Source organism: Glandiceps talaboti, chromosome 1 (assembly GCF_964340395.1).
Source record: "Glandiceps talaboti chromosome 1, keGlaTala1.1, whole genome shotgun sequence".
NCBI lineage: Eukaryota > Metazoa > Hemichordata > Enteropneusta > Spengelidae > Glandiceps > Glandiceps talaboti.
In genome coordinates, this window is record NC_135549.1 from 6,102,494 (window position 1) to 6,121,002 (window position 18,509).

Here is an 18,509-nt window from a genome sequence, read left to right on the forward strand (position 1 = left end):
GGCGAAAGTGAAAGGAGTTCTCCACTAATTGCAAGTAACAACGGCGAAAGTGATGTGAAATCTGAAAGAAAGTTCAACATTACCACTTACTCTCATACCAAAACAGCTGCACATGGTTTGACAGATTTTGCACTCATGACTCGTAATTTCACGTTAATACGACAATTGCTACTCAGTGGACCAAAGAACGATAATTTTTTCTATCTGTTGATAACTTTTGCTCTGCTGTCTGTGCTTTTTCAAATTATCAACGGCGTTGTGGTGTTTCTTTCTCTCCGTAAGGACATGCAGGATGAAGCACACAGAGAGGAATCACATAGACTTTCCAAGATTAATGGACTCCTGGCATTCGTCATCACTGTCATTAACGTTACCATTTCGGCATTTGAAGGCCACAATCTACAAAATAGTTAGAAAATAAAGTTTTTCTCGGAGAGGCACAAGCAGAGTTTATAAGCTTTACACTCAAGTGAAAATATGTAAATAAAATCATATTCTAGTATAATGTTAACGTCGGTTAGAGTTAGGGTTAGTAATACTGCAATAAAGTTCTCTACTTCACCACAACCTCGAGGTTTTTGATAGAACAGGGACAGTGAGTGAGTGTGTGTGTGCAGTGTAGTAACGAAAAGGGGATGGCGGGTAACTGAAAGTCGGGGGGTTAGGGTTAGGTACCTTATTAAATATTAGACCATGTCAATCAAATCGCTGCTGACAACCATGTAGTGAAATAATTGTCATGTGCAATGTGAGGCGAGGAGTCACAGTGAGTCTCACAGGAGTAAAACGAAGATATAAGGGATAATGTTGTGGAAATTTTGACCACGGTCATGACAATATCGAGAGTGTACCCATCTAGTGTTTAGGATTTATGTTCTAGCCTTCAGCTTAGCCAATGAGATCCAAACACAGGTATTGATTAATGCCGTGCCAAATTCACACAAATTTACTATGATGGTAGTAGTTGGCAAATAACCAATACCTTTAAAACTTTCAACGTGGTGGCAGAGGTGGGATTACTGTCCTTTTCCAAGTCTGACATCATTTGAACCATATTTTAAAAATATTTTAACAGGGGAGGGTCATGTTTTAGTACGAATGAGTTGGGGGAGGGTCATGTTTTAGTACGAAGGAGTTGGGGGAGGGTCATGTTTTAGCGAAAGGAAATTGCGGGAGGGTTACGTTTTAGCACGAATGAGTTATGGGTCATATTTTACGCAACATCTCAAGCCTGATTTCCCCCGGCCTTCCCCTTTTGGAATTTAATAAAAGGCTCTGTAATGAAGAGTATAGAGTTGTACTCATTCACTCAAATATGAAAAAGTACTCTATATTTTGTGTATTATGTTGTTTTTAAAAACTTCAATCCCAGGTATCTTCACATATCTTAATTTAGTAATCAATGCCGGGTATTTTTATACAATTTTAACCTCGGTTGAATTCTTACAAAAAGTGGGCGTTCACTTTCTGTCGATTGGTGTTGTCACAGGGCCTAGGGCCTATCTTAGAAAGATTTTATACAGCTTATCAACGACTTGGTCTCTAAATACATGTCGCGCCCAGTTTATGAAGTGAATATTTTAACGAATCAAGGAGTAAATCGATGACCCAATCTCGTAGACTAAATTTATGACGTCTTGAAATAAATAAAAAAAAAACCATTAAATGAATATATGTAGATGAAAACGTAAGTTGAACAAGATAGATTTAAATTGAGATACATCTCTGTCTACATCTATGAACGAATACACATTCAGAAAACCCATAAAACCCCGAGCCTGGGTCAGAGGTCAGATGATCACCGAGGTATTCAGCTGAACTGCACGATCTAAAATTATCGAAAATAAAAATGATGGTTGTAATTATATTGAAAGGGTGTGTAGGTGACGATATTTCATACAATACTAGGGCGTACTGTATAATGTCTAATATATGGTCCTGAAGTCGGAATTCTCTTATAATTTTACTGCGTAAAGACACAACTGAGTGACGTCAGAATGGCAGTGAGTATAATTAAGAATCCTCTTCTCTTCGACTGCCAATCTTGTGAAGTAAAAATTATATCATACGTAACTAATTGTGTAGATATATTTTATACTTATTGTCTGCATACACGGCGACTTCTATTTTTGGCGGGAAATGGGACAGCCAAAATTATATATACACTTATTGTCGTTTGATCTCTACGGGCGGGAAACAGCTTGTGGAAAACTGACATTGTACACTAATCATAATTTATCGTCTGATCCGGGAAACAGCCTGATGAGAAGTTGAACATAATCAGATTGAAAATTCTTCGAAACCATTCCCTCTGTTTACTATCACATAATTCTTAAGAAACCGGAACGAATTTGACTACCGACGTTTCCAGAGAAAAACAAATTGTTACACAGGTCCTTCACGCTTTCAATTTTAATTGTCTGGACCATAGACGTAGACCTATGATTAAACTACAAATCAGTCGTCTAAATCTGAACATGGGGTTAAATATTTTAATTTCACATCTGTATTTTGTATGGCAAAAACACTGTTTACATTTGCTATAAGGACCAACATTGGTACAATAAAGGACCTACATTGATAAAGGACCGACATTGGTACTGCCACTTTTTTCGAATCTTGTCTTTGGTGTAAATACAAATGTACTTAAGCATTACTTTTTTACACTTCAGACATATACATTGTTCATAGTACTAGTGATCTGAGAGTTATCAAAATACTGCACAAGCTGTATGTTTTTTAATTCAAAGATCAAATGCAGATATAATAAGGTTACACTTCAGACATATACATTGTTCATAGTACTAGTGATCTGAGAGTTATCAAAATACTGCACAAGCTGTATGTTTTTTAATTCAAAGAAATTGCGACGTCTTTGATGAACAACGTGACAATTTTAGCAATGTTATGTCGAGTGTTTCCTTTTGTTTACACCTAGCAAACTCCTGAGAATGCAAGGTCAATATCAGATGACGAAATTGGACGTGCGACAGATTCGAAAACAGAGGGGCCTAAATTCAATCTGAATCGTTACTCACATACAAGAACAGCGTCCCAAGGCCTCCTGGACACCGCACTCATTCTACGAAACTGTACATTAATTCAACAACTTGTTATCGGAGGGGAATCGGAGATACATTTTTACTACCTGTTGTTCAGTTTGGCCATATTATCACTACTCCTCCAAGTAGGTAATGGTTTCCTTTTACTCGCCAATACTTTCAAAGATTTGAATGACGAAAAGCAGAGAGAAGATGCAAGTACGTTAACCCAACTCAGTGGTATGGTAACGTTCTCGGTCCTTGTCATCAACCTTATTATATCTGCATTTGAGAGGGAAAGTTATTTTGACGTTTATGATAACAGTACAAGTATCTCACCATAATCAAACAGTTGCAATCCAGAGAAAGGAAATGGACTTGGTATCGTTGGATTGAAAGACTGGAATAGAATGTGGAAATTTTACATGATGAAATATTGTGACCTAGTTTGAAGGTCAATGTCATCAACACTAAATATGATATCGAAAGTGGATCCACATTGGTCTGACATTGGAATAGTAAAATGAAATTGTTATAAAACATATTTTATTGCCTAATTTCTGTTATGTTTATTAAATACAGAAGCTTTTTTATTCATTGTATCAAAAAGCAATGTATTCACACGTTGATAGGAACGGTCTCCAAAATGTGCCAAGGTAGTATACCACTAACAATTATCAGGTCTGCAGCACACCAGTTTCATCAGGTCTGTGACAGGCCAGCTGAATGCCTGTCACAGGATTGCATTTCTAGCAGTGTTTAAAATATGCCATGGTCGACAGTTTAACAGATATATTCAATTTCATCGTTTGCGTAAGTGTATTTTAAACCGAAGTTGGTGATGGAGAAAATCAATACAAACTGGACATTCTCTATAAATTGGGCCCAAAGTAATTCTTACTAATTGCGGTGTTAGTGAGAGACCTTTCAATCTCAATATAGGGGGGGGGGGGGTGTAGGTTTTGGGAATGACGTACAGATATGTTTCAGTCTACACCGGCAAGTGACTGAAATGTGTAAAACATTACAATATTCTTGGACTTTTGATCTCCTTACGTTTATCGAGGTGCTAAATTTTGGAATTTGATTTCTACAAATGTATTAGATAGACATGTGGTCAGTGTAGTTCAAAACGGACTAGAAGAATGATATTCCTAGCCAATATAGTAAGATGTCATCTCTTCAATGATGGTTTTGTATTCTCACTAATTGTAAGGTTGTGTGTGTGTGTGTGTGTGTGTGTGTGTGTGTGTGTGTGTGTGTGTGTGTGTGTGTGCTATAAAAAAGTAATTAGAGGGTTTTGAGAATATATATTGTCGCATCATACAAACACGTCCTGTTATAATGTAATATGATGATTAAGAGAAGACCTACCTTCCAGCAAGGACAGGAGATTGGTTTTGTACTTGTCCGTTCCATCAAATAGACCAATTAGCCATTACTGTATTTTGCTAAATTGTTTGTTTGTTTTTTTCGATCTGAGTATACGATAGGGTAGTACATATGAGTTGGTCATGCATGTATGTATTACTTGGACATTTAATATAATGGAGTATTCCGAGAGTTGCCAACAATCTGAACCTAAGGTGGCACTATGCTCTCTGATGATAAAGTCCTACTTTGCTTGCAGCTGTGCACTGTGGGGTGTAAAGGTCATTTTCTCTAGCTAATTTTTATCGAACTTAATTAGAAATAAACCAGACTACTTCAATCATCATGTGGAATTTGTTTCCCGAGCCATACCTCTAGTCATGCCTATTCTCTTATATTTTATGTATGGTTAATTATTGATTGAATTCATATACATTTATATAGACAAATTCAATGTCTTCCGCATGTAAACTTGTCTCTAAGGATGTTAGATCTGTAAAAACACACACACACACCCAATTCCCGCCCCCGCCGCATCATCCTGCATAGTTACTGAGCTATGAACCAACAAAGTGGCTGACAACGGTAGTATACAAATGTGAAATGTAATTATACGTGTAACTTGGTCACTCAGCCTAAGCTTGGTTACAAAATTGAAGCAAAGTTAGTGTATATGTATGAATAATGTAGGTCTAAACGTGTAGGGCTGGTTTGAACACAATAGATGAAAACGTATGAAAAAAAGAACAATAATCGTGTACTCTGACAGAAAGTGGTCAGTAAAAGCCCAAGAAAATACCATACAATATAATCGAGAGGTAAATCAATTGGACAATAAAAAGCCGTTTGGTCGTGGTTTTTACACACATTATAGGAATGCATGACATTCCAACCGCATTGAAGTGTGGGGAAAATGAAGACTGTACGTTCTTTTGGTAGCACCTGGAATCCCTCATACAATTTATCGGAGATGTAAATAAACGCCATTTATATTCATTTTGTAATTGATAATGCGCAAACTTTATGTCAAATTGCATTACCTAAGTGTCACAAGATGTTGACATGGTATTATACTGAACGACTCATTTTGAATTTAAACCTGTGTCACTTAGGGGCAACATCAAAAGTTCAATATAATATATCTAACTTAATTGCTTAAGTTAGGTCCCAGACCCCCCACCCCCCATCTAACTTAACTGACCTAAAATTGAAAATCATTTCAGACTCTGTCACTCATACTGTATACTTCCACTTTCAAACAACGTACCAATATACTACTGAATTATAAATAAAAACAGAAAACCATTTTAACTCTGAAAAAATACTTTTATTAAAAACCAACAGAACACAACAACACTGAAGGGCTGATGAAAGTTGGGGCATTGACAACATCAGTAGTTAAAATATCTGAAGGATTGGGCTCTAAATCAGCAAGAAAACTCCGAATCAATTGCAGTCTGCTCTCAGTATTAAACGTATGCTGTCATGATTGATCAAAACGAACACCACTGGTATTCGTAGCTTTTGGGCATGTACCTTGTCCTGCGGCATTTGAAATGGGAGACCTTTCATGACTGGATGTAGGCTCATCAGCAACACTTTGATCGGATGATTTTTGTTTAACTGAAAAATGTTTCAAAATAGATTGTTTCGACTCGACCTCCTGGGACATGAACTCGGCTAATGACCGACGGTCATTTTTGTATTTGGCATGCCACAACCTTGTTGCGCTTTCCTGTACATCGGCCCGGGATTTGCCCTGTTGTTTTTTTATATTTAACTCCCAAATCTTGTTTGTTAGTTTCTGAAAGTCGTTCGAAGGGCATTTATAAATGTCCATTGTGTGGACCAGAAAATTGTACGAACTCACCAAATGTACCTCACCGTCCAAACCCTTCGTGTCTCGAGGCGACGCCAACTGAAATGTGCGTACGCACACGCTGGGTACCCACCTCGTTCCCAGATAACTATTTTGCAGCAAACTTGAAAGCTGAACCCCGTACCGCTGATAAATCGGACCGAGTGTACGCAGTGTTATATATAAGGTAAAAGCAGCCTTGAAATCGTACTAAATTTGCCAAGTATGACTTTAAATCGTTTTTGACGGTTGAGAAATTAATTTGGCCAAACCCCACCCCCCACCACCAAACTAAAGCAATTAAGTTTTTTGTAAACATTGATCTTTTGACGTCGCCCCTTAGCTTGTGTGTGTGTGTGTGTGTGTGTGTGTGTGTGTGTGTGTGAGTGAGTGAGTGAGTGAGTGAGTGAGTGAGTGAGTTGTTTCCCATTTCCCTAATGCTCGTGGTCCCATCCATCCTGTTCTCCATAAAATATCGGCTTTTATGACACTTTGCAATTATTTCAAAGCTGATTTGTTAGATGAAAATCAATGCATAATTGGTAAATATCAGTGATAATGCAAATTTTGTACAGTAATTATCAGATACTAGACTGTGATTTAATTTATTTATATATTTTTTCATCCATTATGTTATTATTTATTCATTTATTTATTTGTGATGTGCTTTATTGGTTTGCGACTTTACAAAAAATCTGGATTATCGCGTTATCATGTTATAGATCATTCACCCACACTTGTTAGCTTAAAGAGGTGTGTCTTCTTATTATCTGTAACCTTATTCAAAAGGTCTACTCAATCATGTCGATAAGTTTGATAAGCTTTGTCGTCCGGCCCAGTCCGAACAGTAATCTGTTTAGTCCCGCTCGGGTAATGCCCAAAGGGAAGGGTGCTATAGCTATGTGTTCGGTCTGTGCGTCCGTGCACATCTTTATCTCTGACGTGCAAACTGATTTTTCAAACCTGGCTTAAAGCTGACTTACTACATTGTATATATAACGCATGAGCGTCACTTTGTTTCGAGGCCTACTCAAATTTGAAAGCATGGTGTTCATATTTGTAGTTAAAAATCAAATATAAAGTTAAATATATTACTACTATACTCAAAAACTGCAATACATAGAGTCTGCATTCCCCAGCTCCATTCACTGTTGACCCTACATTACAAGGTGCACGCATTCTTTTATGACCTTGACATTTCGAGTGAAATATCAAAATTAATCTATTTTTTGCACATAGCCCACTCTCTGTGGTGTTAAGTGCAATCACTTCCTTTTAGTCTTTGTTTACAGATAATACAGTAGAAGGAAAATAAAAACATGCATTACTTTTGCACCCGACTTTGGCCTTTGAACTAACCTTGACCTTCAGGCTTACTTATCAAAATCAATCCTTTTCTTGCATATGCAGACACTTGGTGGTAGTTGATTACAGCCAATTTCTTTTGGATTTTGTTTAAAAGTTACACAGAACAGAAAAATATTAACCACATGCGTTGTGTTTGACACTTTTTACTGAATGGCAGCTATATTTGTAGTAACAAATCATAATTTACAGTATAACTAAAAACTATTAGCCATAGAGATTCCATTCAGGTGCCTATCCCATATAATCAGGTACAAGCTTTTTTTTAAGACCTTGGCCTTTGAACTGGACCTTAATCTTCAGGGTTACATTTCACAATAAAGCTATTTCATGCATACTGTAGACACTTTGTGGTATTTATTAAAGTATGGTCAATAAAGTTAAGAACATGTAATATGTTGCAAAGGAAAAAACGTTATACTTTTTGCTATAAGTTCAAATAGAAAATCCTCGATTACAAAGATTTGAAGGAAAGTGCCCCAATCAAAATTGCTAAAAAGAATAAATTACATATCTAAGCCTGGTTATACATGCATGACATCTAATACATGTCGATGGCCTAGAATTACTTGAAATAAAGACCATTATATATGATATGAAGAGGCCATGTCTAATCATTTCATGCATAGATAAGTATATTCTGACTACTAAGGCCAACTAAGATCCTGGGATTTTCTTCTATATTTCATTTGTTTTCAAAATGTTTAACGACCGATTTCACAAGCATACGAATATAAAATACTAAGGCAATAATCTTAAACCCTCGCGTGAAAAGGTCTTTACTGTTTGGTTCGTGCTATTTTCAGGTGTTCACGTAGCTTAAATGTAAAATACTACGATTCTGTGTGTGTAACAGTCGGAGACTACTAGTCTTTGAGGTTCATCTTTAGTACACAAGATATATGTCGGTGACCTCACTCGTTGAGTAATTGACAACACATAGGTGCCTTCCGAACTGAATTTCAGTATTCGTTTGTTGCCACCATCGCAGACAAAGACATTATCGTCTTTATCTGTGGTGGCACCATATGCTAGCTTCAGTTGACCCTCACCAGAACCATGTGAACCAATCTGGTAGAGAAACTTGTCGGTCTCGCCATCGAAAACTTGGACACGGTGATTGTTTAGGTCGGATACCACCACTTGGTTCTTTGAGTTAACAAGAACGGAGAATGGATAATCGAACTGACCAGGATTGTCTCCCCTTGTGCCAAAGGCGCCGAGATACTTGCCTTCAATTGTATACTTCCTTACACATTGGCCTGCAATATCGGTCGCTAACACATGCCCATCCAAATCCAAAGTAACGCCACTAGGTACGAGCCTTTCATCTTTCCCAAACGTATTAATCAGATTCCCATCTTCATCAGAAACGATAATCTGAAAATTACCATGGTCTGAAAATACATACTTATCATCTGCAGTTACCGCTACATCATATGGTCTAAATGGATGTGGAAAATTGGTGAATTTGATCACTTTCCTGCATTTATTAGACCAATTTATTATTTGGACCCGGTAATTATCTCTGTCAGCGACTACTACCTCTCCATGACTATTCAATGCCAATCCATGGGGATTGTTATATTGACCAGGCTGGGATCCCTTGTTGCCCATGGTGTATACACCACCCTTCTTTGGTACATCTATGGTAAAAGAAATTTACAAATTATTAGCATTATTACTCAATCATAGAAATTCATAGGGAGGAACCCGGAGTTAGGCGTCGAAAATCTCATTGGATTGAGAATAAAATGGCAAGTTCATCATCACCTATGTTTTGCAAAAACGGCCAACAACAGTCTTGAAAGGTTTGGTTCAAATGTTATATACTAATCGAGTTTCAAAGCGGTTATCATGCTGATTTCGGCATCATTTCTATACAGCTGTTGTTTTCTCCAATGTATCAGGTCAAAGAATTGGTATGACAATAGTTGACCATGAGAATGTAACACCTGACAAGGTCAAAGCGCAAGCTTCGTATAAATGTGATTAACCAACAACATAGAATAATTAGGATTATTGTTTTTGTACCTCGCATTTCCTTTTCTTTGCTGTGTTGTAAATGTGCCAGTTGATCGCGGAGAGAATCTATTTCCCTCTGTTTTATCTGCGCTTTGACTTCAAGGAGTGACACTTCATTTTGTAGTTGCCCAACCTCATCTCTCAACCTTTTACATTCTTTTTCAACTTCCTCCTTGTCTTCTTTTGCCGTCTTCTCAAGAATCTCGAGTTGTTGTACTTCTTGTTTCAGCTTACTAATTCTCTTCCATAGTATCATTTCACTTTGATCTTTATCTGTTTGTCCACGTTTGACAGCGTCCTTGTAAAGCTCTATTTCTACATCCTTTGCCTTATTTCGTGAGTTCAAATCGGAAACTGTTATAGTAAGTTGGTGAACTTTGTCCCTCAAGTTGTCAATTTCTTGAGTCTGTATAGACCTAACTTCTTCAGGAATACTATCATCAAGACCAGTTTCCGCCTGTTCTGTACCAGAAAGCAAAGGGGTGCCTAGCTCCTCAGATTCCTTTGTTGTGTTATCTACTGAGGAATATACAAAGAAATGAACTTATATTAGTATGTGAAGTGTTGTAAATGACATGCTTGTAGGAATTTGGGTCTTAATTTCTAAACTAGTGTACTGTACTCATTGTTCAAACACTCAACATTTTTATTAATTACGAGAATGCATCTAGACAAAGTTGATGAAACTATAGTTAATTGCATGGCCACTGAGATCGTCTCACAAATATTAGATATATTTTTTTTTAAATGTGACTGATTTCTTTAACCCCGGGAATTCTCTAACTAAAATTTACCATATGATCTTCTGTAAGGACTCATTCATTGATTTTCTTTGTATCACGATGCAGCATTTTCATAGTGAATCATCTGGTCTTAACGTAAATTGGTTAAATCAGTGAAACCAGATAGTATTTCTAATTTTGAACCAGTGCAACTGTTACACTAACAATTGGAACAAAATGCTTACGTTTGGCTAGTTCTTCTTTACACATCTCATATTCCTCTGCATCAATTACAGTTTCAAGTACCAGATACAAAGCCCCTGTGACCTTCAGTAGCTTGTTTGCTTTAAAAACTGATTCCAACATTATATCGAGTTGACCATTTTCATACTTGGCCCACAGATGTTCCACACCATAAACACTCCGACAATGCATCAGGTACTTGAGACTCGAGTTAATGACGTCATCAACTGCCACTTCTGGATGTATGTCATCCATTTTCTGTCTCAGTTCGTCGTTTTCCTTTTTCAAAGCAGGCGAAAAGAAGAAAGATTTTTCGACATCTTCCATCGATCTTCCCTCTTCAGGTATACCTTCTTTAATGCGTATGTTCACAGAAAGTTGACCTAAGAAAGAAAGAAGACAAGGGTTATATTAATTTGTGTTCTATCATCACATGTAGCATTAGTAATTCATAAAAAGCAGGAATTTCTCTTATCGGAAGTTTTAAACACCCGGCATTAATTTATAAATATTGCACTTAGAGAAACAAGCCAGTAGCACACACTCAATGTGAGCGAATGTCATAATGTGTTATTTAATGATAAATTAAAGTTAAAGATCTAAATTAAAAACTACTTCATTGTTCCTTTAACCTTAATTATGACCACCAAGTGATACATGTGGAAATGCCACTACTGTCCCTTTTATGCTGAGTATTTGAGAACTATATTTCTTTTTCTAGTTTACTTTGATTTCGGAAAAATAATAAGGGAACTCACAAGGGGGTGGGGCAATCATGTACAGTCTGTCACATAAACTGACACCCTCTCAGTTTCAATTTTCTAAATGTTAGCTCCCCTCAGTTTCCTTTTTCTAAAACAGGACCCTCCCGATATTCAACTATTTCAAAACATGGGCTACAAGACGATCAGAAATGAAAAGTAGCCACCAGAGTCTGACACTCAATGGTAATGACTCTATCCCATCGCTGATCCACACATGATTTCATTTTCTTAAATGTGCCTACACCTCCGTGTCCCCCCCCCCTCCCACATACCCACCCGAATCAATTTGTAAAATCTAATTAATCCCCCTATTCTCCAGGTCCCTCTCCCACTTGTAAATGTTGATGGCTCTCTTTTTCAAGTTGTTATTACTTACCTTCCTTCCTTCCAGTACCCGGATTAGGAACGACAGAAGGGTCGTTACCATGGTGATTCTTAGAAGCTGTAGTACCATCTGAAAAGACAGAGAAAGATATTCCTCATCAGAATGTTGGATGACTGGAACGATGCACTCTGTTCTCAGATATTATGATTCATAGGAAATTAGTTAGCACGGTATCATGAGTATGATACCATACACAGAGTGGAAAATATGGATTGTACAAAACCATGTACAGTGTTGGCTACACCCCGCTAAATACAATGTACCTCTGTATGGTTATCATGTGCACGTGGTGAGTAGAAATCACTAACTTTTGTACCCTGTGCTTTAGCCAGCTGAGTGCTTTGTTCATCACTGTCAATATACAGTATAATAATTAGCTAGTTATATCACAATATTTGAACTTGTCCATTAACACATTGTAATGTATTATTAAGTGAACGGTTGATAGGGTCTCAACCCCATGGGTTAGACGGAAGTTTCCCTATAGTCAAATTCACCAGACACGTCTTTCTCTTAGATACATACCAGTTCCTTCTGTTCTGTAATCCGGTTCGATATCTTCTGGTGTGGCTTCTTTGTGTTCGTCTGGTCTAATCATACCAAGACACTTTTTATTAGAATCCCATAAAGCTTCAAAAACTTGACATTTGAGGACCTTCCTAATCTCCTGTGCTCTGTATAGAGATTTATGCGGATCTCTGAAGGCTTGCATTATTTTACGCTTAAGACCCTGCGAGCTATCATCGTCAGGAGAGTCATACATGTCAACCACGATATCAAACTCAAAGTCGCATAGGTAGTGTTTAACAAGATCATGAGCAGGGGATTCCGATGAAAGTAGGACGGGTACACCAATAGCCATGGCGAAGAGGGCAAAATTGGGGTTGTTGTCGTTAGATGGTGGAATGAGCGCTAGGTGAGAACATCGAAATTCCTTTTCGATACTGTCGGGTGAAAAGGGTTTTGCTATGATTCTTAATCTCGGGTGTGGGTGAAGACGCTTTTGAATGTCACAGTCTGCACCTTTGGGTACACCAAAGATTTTCCATACTAACTGATTTTGTTCGAATCCTTGACGAGATTTTACAACCCAGTTTAGGGCATTGGCCAAGATAGAATGATTAGTTAGTGCCGCTATGTCATGCTCCTCGAGAAATGAAATAATCTGGAATTTCTGATGCTCTCCTAATGTAGGTGGGGTACAGCTGAAGCAATGCTGGTATGGTGTGTACAGTAATCTGTAATGTTTGAAGTTTGAATCTGTACCAAATCTTGAACTGATATAATCGTATGCCTGGTGTCCCATTGAAAAGATAACTTCTGCCTTTGCTACCTCGGCCTCTGTGGATTCACATCGAGCCTCAAATTCATCATCGTCACACCTCAAGACAGATGCAGTGACGTCATCTATAGACCAAGGACACACCAGGTAGTATGCCGCCAATGGAAATAGGTCATTTTTCATGTATAAAGCTGCCTCTGATGTAGACAAAACAAATCCGACAACCACAGTAACATTTTCCAATTTTGCAACATCTGGAAAATACGATTCGTATGACAGAAGCCAGTCTGAGCTTGGCTTTGTGCGACGTAGCCTCCCTCTTGGTTTTGGCGAAATCAGTTTTTCGAGGTTTTGACTAGGAACATTTAGTTCGCTTCCTTTCTCGATTAGAGTAGTACAGTTACATTTAAATCCTGCCATCCGTAAGAGTGTAATAAGGACGTGAAGTGCAGCTAAAATGGTTCCTTCTAGAGGAGAACCCCAACCCTCGGCCACGATCAGTGCACGTCGATCCATGGCCTGAAAAACAATGCAATGAAATTCGTCATAATAATGATAGAAGCTGGCGTGATGCGTTCAGAATGCTTCGCAATCTCTTCTTAAAAATAAACACACGTTGTGAAGTCTTGAGGTTGGGGCAACTGTTCGCATGAATTATTATTAATTTGAAAACTTTAATCGGTCGTTTAGTGTCATGTACCAGAATTTATCACAAAACCATGACAACCGTGACTATTATTTAAATGGTATCAGTCAATTGAGCAGTCACATTAGTTGGAACTTGTCACGTATGTAAGTCTATCGTCATTGGAAGTGATCGGGGAGCATAAATAAGTCTAACTTATCCTAGCTGCATTGTGTGTTTTTAGGACCAAACAAAAGACGTGTTCACCAGTTACTGAGTAAATACATCGCGCACCCTCTTTAAAATATAACTTATGAAAATTGGGACATTTGGCTTATAGTTTAGTTGTGCTCTACACTGCGTCAAGGCATTCTGAGAAATAAACACAGCTTGGAGTTCCTAATCAGAACAACCCCAACATTGGGTAAGGGTTAAACAGATTTCAGTAAACGGACACCTCGTGAATTCACTATGTTTAATAAAAAATTGGATTTTAAACGACATCAAATGCATTGATTGCATTTACTTTTACTTATCAGTGTAGAGCTCGGTAGTGGTATCGCTCCGAACTGTTAAGGTGGAAGTGTCGGCGTACAGGACTTGATTGGTAACTTTTATTGTTGTTTATGCATTATAAGTGTCAGTAGAATCACATTGTACTGCTCTTAGATCTAAAGCAACTAATATCATTTGCTGAGGACTGCTGAGGGAACGGGGTCGCGAAAAATGGGGGTATTGGGTGTGAATAGGAGGGGGGAATTAAAGTTTGGCCGAATGGAATACACTTTTCCTTATCTATTAAAATAAGCGTCACCCTTAGTATGTCAATAAAGCGTGAAAATATGTCAATGATTCTCAATAACATACATACATACATACATACATACATACATACATACATACTGTATTCCTCTTGTAATATTGTGAACTGATTCAATATTCTATCCTATTCTTACGAGTAGGTAAACACGAAAGGTGTTTGGGACAAATTTTCGGAGACTGCAAATATTTGAGTTGTCTCAGAAAGGTCGGGGTAGGTCATTCAATCGCTTTGGTAAAACGTAGTCTTTTGGCAATTTACCAAAGCAGAGAGGAACATACTGCATATAAATGTCTGAAAGCCTGTACCGACAATACCCGTCTCTATGTACAGTGCCCACTGTGTGACGTAAACAATGACCCATAACACAGCAAATACCAGGGTGCGTTATGGTATGTAAAAGGAACATGGGGCCGATTCTGGTGCGGTGAATAAGGGGAGATAAGCAAGGAAAATAAAAAAACGTCAAAATAGTGATGAGGTGGTCACAATAAATAACTGTTCCTTTCAATTTAAAATGGCAGACGGCATATAGGCAGCCTACTGCCTGGCTTACTGAGTAGTGTTATTGACCTAGGTCGTCTGTATGTATGGTATCTATGGAAACGTGCATGTCTGTTTTCAACTATGTGATCCATATCGTTGGAAAATATGGAGTTTACTTTCGTGGGCGTAGAGACATGAAGCGAAGCATCCTGGTAAATGCAGCAGGTACAACAAGACTGGTGTGAAAGGCACCGTGCAATACTCAAGGACGTACAGATTTGCCCTTTCACCCGTCGAGTCGGTTGAGTGTTTGATGTTTGACGACCGAGCGCAGGGAATGATGTTGTATATACTACCTGACATCAATCATTGCAAACATTCTCAACTAGTTGACAATCACCTCTATTTATCGTCTGTAACTGGTAGACTACTTACCGCTGGCAGATGAGAGAACGTCCGAACTATTTAATAGCGGCGCAGTGTTGGTAATTCAAGACAAACAAGACTGCGGATAGCATTCATGCAATACTCACAAGGTGTTCAATTTGCCATTTGAACAAAGGCTTCATGGGTGACGACCTTTCGGTTTTCGAAATGATATCGTATACATCCTACCTAAGGCAAATTTCAACATGTAGCCACGAAATCTAGATCAAAACTAGACTGGACTTGCCCTTCCGGTAGAGTCCATTACGTACCAATTCGGTATGTATTACGTTTTGTTCTAATTAGGGTGACCCTAAAACAAATGATGACAACCCGAACGACCGAAAACGAATGACAGTTTCGTCTTTCAATTTTCAAAGCTTTGATATTGATGTCATTCCACTTTTGCTATAGAGTGGCGCTGTCGTTCCACTTGTTTAACAGAGCAGAGGGTGGCGTTCAACTAACTGAATGTAGAAAATGGTGTCATTCCACTGTTTACATGCATACTGCAAATGCTGTCATTCCAGTTTCAAAGCATTGATACCGGGCATTGATATTGCTGTCATTTCACTTGTTTTACAGTGCTGAGGCTGTTATTCAACTAACTGAATGTAGAAAGGGGTGTCATTCTACTGTTTACATACTGTAAATGCTGTTATTTGTTTTCTGTCATTCTGGTTGTCATTCGTTTTAGGGTCACCCCTGTCTGAATTACGGCGCAATTATGGGAATACAAGTATACCGATATTTTTCCAACATCCATGCAAATATTAGGTTGTAGAAAAAAAAATACCCTAAATTGCAGAAATTAAAATGTTGGGATAAAATATATATGAATACATTTTGTAATAATAGCATATCAGATCAAAGTCTTCGCCTTGTATGCTGTGTGGTACAACTCTTTGTTTATTTGTCTATGTCTGTCTGTCTGTCTATCTGTTTGTTTGTTCGTTTATTTTCTTTACTTGTACCTATCTACATATCATTTGATTGTTCATTTTAGTATTTATACATTATTAGAAGCTAACACATTTGATTTTTTCAATCACTTACCTCGTGAATAAAAACCTTCACATTCTAACGTGACGGTTCAATTCCCCCAACCCCTGACCTCATTTCCAATTCAATTCCCCACCCCTAACTTCACTTCCAGTACAATTCTCCAACCCCTGACTTCACTTCCAGTACTATTCCCCAACCCCTGACATCACTTCCAGTACAATTCCCCCAACCCATGACTTTACTTCCAGTTCAATTCCCCAACCCCTGGCCTCACTTCCATCTCAATTCCTCACTCCCAGACATCACTTCCAGTACAATTTCCCAACCCCTAACTTCACTTCCAGTTCAATTCTCCAACCCCTGACATCACTTCCAGTTCAATTCTCCAACCCCTGACATCACTTCCAGTTCAATTCCCAAACCCCTGACATCACTTCCAGTTCAATTCTCCAACCCCTGACATCACTTCCAGTTCAATTCCCCAACCCCTGACCTCACTTCCAGTTCAATTCCCCGACCCGAACTCAATCCCCACTCCCAGACATCACTTCCAGTACAATTTCCCAACCCCTAACTTCACTTCCAGTTCAATTCTCCAACCCCTGACATCACTTCCAGTTCAATTCTCCAACCCCTGACATCACTTCCAGTTCAATTCCCAAACCCCTGACATCACTTCCAGTTCAATTCCCCAACCCCTGACATCACTTCCCGTTCAATTCCCCAACCCCTGACCTCACTTCCAGTTTAATTCCCCAACCCCTGACATCACTTCCAGTTTAATTCCCCAACCCCTGACCTCACTTCCTGTTCAATTCCCCCAACCCATGACCTCACCTCCAGTTCAATTCCCCGACCCATGACCTCACTTTCAGTTCAATTCCCCAATCCCTGACATCACTTCCAGTTCAATTCCCAACCCCTGACCTCACTTCCAGTTCAATTCTCCAACCCATGACCTCACTTCCAGTTCAATTCCCCCAACCCCTGATCTCACCTCCAGTTCAATTCCCCAACCCCTGACATCACTTCCAGTTCAATTCCCCAATCCCTGACATCACTTCCAGTTCAATTCCCCAACCCCTGACTTCATTTCCAGTTCAATTCCCCAACCCCTGACCTCACTTCCAGTTCAATTCCCCAACCCCTGACCTCACTTCCAGTTCAATTCCCCAACCCCTGATCTCACTTCCAGTTCAATTCCCCAACCCCTGACCTCACTTCCAGTTCAATTCTCCAACCCCTGACTTCACTTCCAGTTCAGTTCCCCAACCCCTGATCTGATCACTTCCAGTTCAATTCCCCATCCCCTGACCTCACTTCCAGTTCAATTCCCCAACCCCTGACCTCACTTCCAGTTCAATTCCCCAACCCCTGGTATCACTTCCAGTTCAATTCCCCAACCCCCTGACATCACTTCCAGTTCAATTCCCCATCCCCTGACCTCACTTCCAGTTCAATTCCCCAACCCCTGGTATCACTTCCAGTTCAATTCTCCAACCCCAGACCTCACTTACAGTTCAATTCCCCAACCCCTGACCTCACTTCCAGTTCAATTCCCCAACCCCTGACCTCAGTTCCAGCTCAGTTCTCCAGCGCGTGACATCACTTCCAGTTCAATTCCCCAACCCTTCACGTCACTTCCAGTTCAATTCTCCAACCCCTAACTTCACTTCCAGTTCAATTCCCCAACCCTTGACCTCACTTCCAGTCCAATTCTCCAACCCCTGACCTCACGTCCAGTTCAATTCTCCAACCCCCTGACATCACTTCCAGTTCAATTCTCCAACCCCTGACCTCACTTCCAGTTCAATTCCCCAACCCCTGGTATCACTTCCAGTTCAATTCCCCAACCCCTGACATCACTTCCAGTTCAATTCCCCAACCCCTGGTATCACTTCCAGTTCAATTCCCCAACCCCTGACATCACTTCCAGCTCAATTCCCCAACCCCTGACCTCACTTCCAGTTCAATTCCCCAACCCCTGACCTCAGTTCCAGCTCAGTTCTCCAGCGCGTGACATCACTTCCAGTTCAATTCCCCAACCCCTGACCTCAATTCCAGTTCAATTCCGCAACCCCTGACCTCACT